Genomic DNA, 8,737 nt, shown 5'->3' with positions numbered 1-8,737 from the left:
AGGTTCTCAGCCTTAAGCGCCGGCAGCCCTTTATCCCCCAGGAAGATTCCCGATACCCATTTCTGTTAGGGGCTGAGTCGAGCCCAGGACCATAATGCAGTTGGAAGGTTAAGTCAATTGAAAATATCCAACTCATCGGGACTCGAACCCGCGACCTTCCAGCTTGTAGCATAGTGCCTCATCAACTACGCTACCACGTATTATAAATGTACATAAAAGATACAGGAACGAATGAAAGATAAATTAACATGTTTCATTTTTCGTCACGAACATTAACTAGATTTAGAAGCTATCGGACATAAGCACATTACGAAGGGACTAATAATAAAAATCCTTAGATTGACGTGAACATGTATCTCAATACATCTGACACCATTTCACCTTCACGAGGGCTTACAGCTGATAAATCATACGTAAATTTATTGCAGTATTCATTCACAAGTTTTCCTAAATTGCTGACTTAGTTCCGGTGATTTACTGCCGGTTGAATACCGATCACGTTGACGCAGATGTTGTGCCATGAAATTTACTCATAGTTTCATATCTCGCGCACATTTATGGGTTATGTCCGCTTCCCTTTAGAAGCGCCTGTGTTCCAAGTTTATTCCAGATCCTGTGCTTGCAGACGGAACGTGACAGAGTTTTACAGCGTTCTTATGTCGTTGTGAACAGAAAGCTAATAAATTACCAGACCTCAAATCCGGACCAAGTTCGCATACATGTACTTCTTGGAAACAGTTCAGACATTAACATGGAAGGATAACAGTCTTTCCTCCTTCATACGAGCTACTTCTTGTCGTAAATGTTATCACAGTTAACTTTCGAGCTTAAACTTCCTTCCATTGAAGACTGTGACGACAAATTTCTTTACGGAAATTTTGGAACTGTCGTCACACTAAGCCTGTACAGCACATACACTACAGTAGCTATGCTGAAATCAAAACTGTCCGGGGAAATATCACAGTAAAAATTATTCGAAATTCGTTTCCCATGCAAATATTTACTTTACAGCAATAATATTTAAACTTGGAACACTGTCGGGTGGCACGCGGTAGCATAGTTGGTTGAGGCACTATGCTACAAGCCTGAAGGTCGCGGGTTGGAGTCCAGAAGAGGTGGATTTTTTTTTTAATTTACCTAATCATTCCAGCCACACTATGGCCCTGGGCTCGACTCAGCCTCTAACAGAAATGAGTACCACTAATCTTCCTGGAGTGTAAGGGGCGGCCGGTGCGTAAGTCTCACAAAATTACCGCCATCTGTGAGCCGACTGTCTAGAGAAAATGTGGAAGTCTCGAAATTTCACAACCCTATGGGCCTGTTATAGGGACAGCTTTACATGTTTAACTTTACAATGTAGGCAGAATATGCAGATGACAACTTACACCAACCTCTTGCACGAATCCTAGAATTGCAGTCCTCTATCTCCATGTTCTTCCCTAATCCTTCGTAATGTGGTGTTGTGTGACAGGTGGTAATTTACCTTTTACGTTTTGCGTCCTTCGTAACAGTAAGTCCTGGCAAGGCTAGCTTATTTCTTTTTGCAGTTTAATAAAAATTTATTTACGTACATGTATTAAGCTTAATTACGTCCACATATCTGTGTGTGTGTATATATATATATATATTTAGGCACATATATGAATAAATTATGTCGTTAAATTTACAATTATAATCTGGAAGCATCTTTCCCTCTTGTATACCTTTGGCATGAACTAAGTTCCACATTACTTATTATTGTAACGTGTTTGCAATCCAGAAAAGTCACTTCTATGGAAACGCTAGAACAGACAGTTGCCTAGGACCTGGGACGACCAAGGGCTGTCCAACTCTTCTATAACGCCCTGATGTTGCATGTTGTCAAGCATTTCTTTCACTTCCGCTTGTTTTGCCAGGGGTACTCTCCTCGGTGGTTGTCGGATTGGTCGGGCGTCCCCGGTGTCTATGCGGTGGTACGCTTTGTCTGTCCTTCCGTAATCTTCGCTGTCCCTTGCGAAGATGTCCGCGTACTCGGCCACGAGTTCCTCTAGCTCTTGAAATACCAGGGTGTTCAGGTGTGGCTTGGCCGCCCTGGTCACGTTCACTAGTTTCGGTTTTGTGCCCGTTCCTTGTGGCTGCTCCAGCTTGGGTGGAGTGACCAGTGTTACTGGTTCACAGTACGCCAGAGGGGAGACGCTCTTGAGCTTGTGGTCTCTGTTGGTGGTATTCACGACCCTCACTAGTACTTCTTGACAGTCTTGAACTAGGATCCTAGCTATGTAGACTCCTTCTGGCGGATTTGCCTGTGGGCTTGCTTCTACTAGACCATTCTCTACCCCCAGAGGGTTCTCCATTCTAGCCATCACTACTTCCTCGCACTGCGCGGGTATCACATGGTCTTTGGCGACTATTAGACTGGATGGACGGGGTCCCGATCCCGGGCTCCATAGTGGTACCTCTTCCTCTGCGAGCCGCATACCGAGAAGCGATGGAGGCAGAAGCAGGGAAGATTAAGCCCCATTTAGATGTGATGCGGCCCGTAGCGGAGCATCGAGAGGTCCCCGTAGTAGACGCCACGATAATGCCGGTCGGAGAACCGAGGAAACGGTGCAGGGACCGAAAACTGGCCGCGGAGCGCCGCAGCCAGAAACCGAAGGACTGGCTCAGAGATTCATATCTCCATCCACCCACACTCTTCTATCCAGCTGGACTCCCACTGAGGAACGAGGCAGATTTGGCACATATGTATATGCAGGAGCGCAAGTTGGGACCATCATAGCCATGCCTTTGTGTGGGGCTCTTGCATCTTCATCAATAGGATGGCCATCTATCTTCTACATATTTGGTGTGCTGGGTATATGCTGGGTTCTTCTTTGGGTGTTTCTGGAAGCAGATCGTCCGGCCACTCACAGGTTCATCCCAAAAGCAGAAAAAGCTTACGTTGAGACCAGCCTTGGTTCCACATTATCCACCAACACAAAACGTCAGCCTCCTTGGATTGACATTTTCACTTCACTGCCCATGTGGGCTGTACTCATTGCCCACTGTGGCCAGAACTGGGGTTTCTGAACTTTGCTTACAAAGATGCCATCTTACATGAATTCCATCCTCAAGTTTGACCTCAACTCAAATGGTCTTTTGTCAGCTCTACCATACCTTGTTATGTGGCTGATGAGTTTTGTCTTCAGTTGGGCATCAGATTTTCTCAACACGAGGCGGATAATATCACTTGGTACATCCAGAAAAATATTCAATAGTATTGAATGATGCAACACAGTGGAAAACTGTGTTCTATATTTCGTCTGGCATTTACTTTGCTGGTAACCTATTTTTTGTGTTATTTGGCAAAGCTGAAATCCAACCTTGGGATAAACCTGATGCACCAAAAGGCACAGATTGTGCACACAACATTGGTATGAAGGAAACACATGAAGACAAAAAGTTGTGATGAGTATCTGTGATTGCCTTAACATAGTACTTTCTTGCAATGCTGAAGTATGGAGTGTACCATGACATGGTGTATGGAAGTCAAGCATTATCTTCTGCAGCTCTTCATACCTGATACATTATTAACACACCACACAATTTCAAAGTGTTGAACTGTACTACTGAATTTCAATCGTTAAAAATATAAAGGTAAATGTAAATTAGCCCACTTTCTTAATTAATTAAGCACTGTGCCATAAAGCCATATGTGAGAGTGGAGGTATAGCTCTGCCGTTCTTGAACTCAGCACTACATGGAAGTGAGTGGTCAGCTTCAAGAACCGGCCCCTTTGCCCCCGGTACTAATTACATAGGAGACTGGGTGAGCCCCAGTGCCCGTTTGGGCGTTTTTGAAAAGAGAAAAATCTTCTTCCTGCCGGGAATCCAACCCCTGCTTCCAGTCCGCAGGCTGTAGTTATACCGAATGAGATATTCCGGCTCAGTAATATTCCTCTTCTTCTTTTATAATTAAAGTGACCATCACACAGAGTTTGTGATACCGGCAATATATTACGAAATGTTTGTACTTAATACGTAACCATTATCTCAATCGCTGTCGAAGAAAGAGAATTGAAACACGTATTAAGAATCTAGAGATCTCGGGTTCGATTCCCGGCGCTATCAGATTTTCTGAGAAGTTGTGGGTCTGGAACCCAGTCCACTTAGCCTCCTAAAGATAACTAAGAAGTCATTTCACGGAAATAACGGCTCCGGTCTAGAAAACCGAGATTAACGGTCGTCGTGATCCGTTGGTCTGATCACGCGACACCCTCTATCCGCAAAAGTTGGCACTAAATTCGGCGAAAAGCGGCGGTCGCTCGGTCGGTATAGTTTACTTGCGGACTACAGTCCACGGAGAATAAAAAGATATTCACAAATTGTTGAGAAAATTTCTTCGAGAGTATTCATAACTTATTGGTGATCTTAATTTATTCAAGTCAATAATTCTTAAGAAAAATGAGATAGTTCATTTTGGCCTTCTGCAGGACTTGTATTGAACTTTAATGGGTCAATAGTAATTTCATTCGTCATGTATGAAGTACTGGCTGCATTACTAGATGTCACTGAATCCCGCTGGGCGGGACTGCAAATTAATCAAAAGAATGGGAAACCAGAGTGAAGCGACTTGCTCGTTAGGTGTTCACTTCATGGAATTTGCACAAAGAAAGCATAAAAATAACATCTGGATGTCATTACTCTAATGGAAGAAAAGTCGAAAGTTCTTAAGTGATTAAAACGGACGCGTAAACTAAGTGCACGAAATGGCATTCATCACGAAGAAGTCGCATTTACATGTTTGTTTCTTATCTAAACATGAAATGGTAATTTCATTTTCTGCTGAAAATAATTTCTATCTTGTGGTATGCATTACGAGTGTTTAGTAGAACACTCAAAGTTCTGTGTGTATGAATGGGGAAACTGAAATCAAACATCTAGAAACATCGGAGAATATTTGGGCCGAAGAGAAATGAATTGTCAGGAGGTTGGAGAAAACTGCATAATGAGGAGTTTCATAAGTTGTGTGCTTCTCCAAGTATAATTAGAATGAACAAGTCAAAGAGGATGAGATGGACAGGGCATGTAGCACGAATTGGGGAGAGGAGAAATGCATATAGGATATTTGTGGGAAAGCCGGGAGGAAGGAAACCACTGAGAAGACCAAGGCGTAGGTGGGTGAACAATATTAAAATGAATCTCGGAGAGATGTTATGGATTGGATTGATCTGGCTTATGATATGGACCGCTGGAGGGCTCTTGTGAACACGGTAATTAACCTTCGAGTTCCATAAAATGTTGGGAAGTTCTTGAGTAGCTGCGCAATTGGCGGCTTCTCAAGAAGGGCTCAGCTCCATGAGTGAGTGAGTATGAACAGTATAGTCGGACGTTGGTATGTGAATGTGGCACCGCACTTTATGTACCTCTCGCCATCTGGAGCAAGCAACACGCGATGTATAATAATAAGGAAGAACTCTTATAAGGCAAACATATGTAAGTGAAACTGCGTACATACATAAATCACAAAAACAAAATAAACACCAGTGTAATGAAGTAGTCGTGTCGTCGCTAGTTCCAGTGCAACACCAGGAGAGAGGAGCAAACTTGGTACCTCTGTTTCTAACCTGAATCTCTGTGGGAACGCGTCAAGAGCTTCGCCACCGAGTTACTAGCAACGGTCCGACAAAGGGATAAAGGCTGGTCCAGAATCATGTGGTCACGATGCATGAAGAATTAAATATTGTCTGGGAGCACGCGGTAGAGTTGTTGGTTGAGGCATTATGCTACAAACCGGAAGGTCACGATTTCGAGTCCCGATGTGGTGGATTTTTTTCAATTGACCTAATTCTTCCAGCTGCATTATGGCCCTGAGGTCGACTCAGCCTCTAATAGAAATGAGTACCATTAATCTTCCTTGGCTGTAGAGGGCGGCTGACAACCTTATCGCCATCTCTGAGCTGATTGTTAAGAAAAAATGTGGAAAACTCGACGTCTCATAACCCCTTGAGTTTTCACTGCCTGTACTGTCTAAAATACTTGTACTTCAACCTAATATTTCTTAAAATACACTGCAGAAGAGACAGGATGTAGAGATAGGGAAATAAGTTATCAGGGACCCTATCGAGATTAATCTCGACTCCAACGTAATTGAGTCTGAGTGCTTGGGGCGAATTTCACATCATCCAGGGTAATACAATACAGTGCAATAAAATAAATTACAGTACCATTCGAGAAAATAGTGGGGAACCTCTTATTAACAGCATAAACTACGAGATACGTTCTCAGAAGGAAATGCAATAGAAACCCTTAGGGTTAAACAACGCGTGGCTAGAACAGAATCAGGAAGGATGATAGTTCTTTTCCTTCTTCATGGTACTATTCGCTAATTGGTGTGCTGTTTTCAGCTTCCACAGTAATCTGTTCTCCCAACCTCCATCTTCGAATTCTCGATTTTTCTATAACGGACTTAATATACATTATTCCATTTAAATATGTGTTTCTCTTCATCTTTTCTTTTGTGGTGACCAGCATAACACACTTCTTCAGTTTCATCTTCCTTCTTTATTTAATGAACCATCAACCCTTCAAAGCCTTATGAAGAATTAGTTTTAACTTTAAACTGGTATCAGAACACGAGTTTGGTTACAGGAATATCAGTGGGTACTGAGTTACATCTGAAACTTGAAACAAAACTGCGTGCTTAAGAAACCACCCTATTCTCGGCTACATACATGATTAACGCAGTGTTATATGGGGCGGTAATGTCGTTACACCAAATTTGTTTCTCTGTAAGTTTACGGCATCACAGAAAAAAATTTAAATCAGAGGAGAAAATGCATTGAATATATATATATATATTCATACATGCATCGGAATGACGCAAATAGGACTCTTCCTTGTACAATAATATTTCGAGGTGGATTTTTCTTCAATTTACCTCACCCTTCCAGCCGCACTATGGCCCTGGGATCGACTCAGCCTCTAACAGAAATGAGTACCAGGAATATTCCTGAGGGTAAAGGGTGGCCGGAGCTTAAGGCTGACAGCCTTACCGGCATCTATGAGCCGATTGTCTAGAAAATGTGGGAACATCAACGTCTCACAACCCTACGGGCCTCCACGACCTGTTACAGGGATACCTTCATTTTCTTTTTGCCAGCGTTCCACATCGTTTCACTATATACAGTGTTGATTTATCAGCAACCGACATTTTCAAAGAGTTCAATTTGAAGTTATCCCTTGTTGTGTTGGACGGATTTTGTTTCTTTACTATATTTTTTAAAATTTCCTTCACTCGGCATTGTTGTGAACAAAGCGGCAGAGGACAATTTCGAAAGTTTACATTTAGAGTGCAGATATGCCACGCTTGGCGACTGTGAGGGTCATACTTGTAATTAATGAAGCGAAGTTTTAAGTCCATCAATCCATGCAGAGTCAGAGGGGTCCAAATCATGCAAAGCAGCGTTGTTTCTCAAATGCAGTATATGTTAGTCTATCATGAACACAGCGACCTTTCCCACTGTAGCACTGTGTACATTTCCAATATCCCACTTCATTACTATAAAGTTGGAAGTACTCAGAATTGTGTTACATCCATTTTGTTATAATTAGTTTCTCATAAATACAAATATCCTTCCTCACAAAAACAGTATCATATTTGTAAGATTTGAGGTTTTCACTGCGGTGACTATGAAGAATGCCGGCTTCTGGGATGTGATACCGTGTAGATCTTGTATGAACAAACGTTTCTGAGGAACGTATCGCCTCCATCTTCAGGGTAGAAAAATCTGCGAACGAAGAACCACGTTCTCGGATTTCTCTATACTGAAAATGTAGGCGATACTTTCCTACGAAACGTCGGTTCACACAAGATCTACACGGCATCACATCCCAGAAAACGTCATTTTTCGTGATCATATTCAATGACTGTCCTTTCTTCTGAGTATGAGATTTATTCTTTCAGGCAATGGGTATAATTGCAATCTTAAGTCAAGTAAAGTAAAATTGTCCCTGTGCTTAATTAATTAAGCACTATGTAGTATAGCTTATTCCATCATACCACTCGCCCATCCTCTGTTAAGACTAAGGTAGGCCGCACACCGGCATGCGTCAAGACACGATATCTGCGACATTACTCAAAGTGAGGAACACATTGAAACGAATGAGATTAAGAAAACCGCCGCACACCGGTCTGAGTCATGATGCTGACGTCAGTTTCATGATGACTAATCACGAATGTAACAAGACTGAGTCTTTCATCTCATGTCTTGATGCTTGTCTTGACGCAGTTTGTGTGCGGCCGCCCTAATAAAATGCAGACTGTGGACCGGCAATGTATACTTGCTGTGTTTAAAATTGTTTCTATACCATGTTCTCCTTCTGTCGTGGAGGAAGAACTGTTGAGACTTCTCACTGCATTTTAATTTCAGAGCCTCTCCTAAACACACTAACAAGATCCGGAAGTCGGAATTAATGGGTCTCTGGACTTTTCTCATCGTCCGATTACGCAACATTTCAGAAACTGGATCTCTTTTCGCCCTCAGGTGGGAGGGCAGCCGCCTATTCTGTTGTGTCCCTGAGAAAGAGCTAACCTCAATCACTCGTCCAGATTGAGGAAATGTTTGTGGGCAGACCCGAACACTGAATCAAAGCTTATGCGGTTTGCGTGTCTCTGATTGAGAGCAACTGCTCTGGCAAGTAGCATTATGTGTTGAGACTACAGACAGGGACACTTGGCGTAGCCAAGACTGGCAATGAACCTCTCCTCGTTAATTGGG

At 42.7% G+C, this 8,737-nt stretch overlaps 1 pseudogene; it reads left to right on the top strand.

The window, feature by feature from the left end:
* Positions 1-2,467: 2,467 nt before the first annotated feature.
* LOC111861828 lies at positions 2,468-3,427 on the top strand (annotated as a pseudogene).
* The last annotated feature ends 5,310 nt before the right edge of the window (positions 3,428-8,737 follow it).

Source organism: Cryptotermes secundus, unplaced genomic scaffold, assembly GCF_002891405.2.
Source record: "Cryptotermes secundus unplaced genomic scaffold, Csec_1.0 scaffold819, whole genome shotgun sequence".
Classification (NCBI taxonomy): Eukaryota; Metazoa; Arthropoda; class Insecta; order Blattodea; family Kalotermitidae; genus Cryptotermes; species Cryptotermes secundus.
This window is presented reverse-complemented; position numbering and strand designations above follow the sequence as displayed.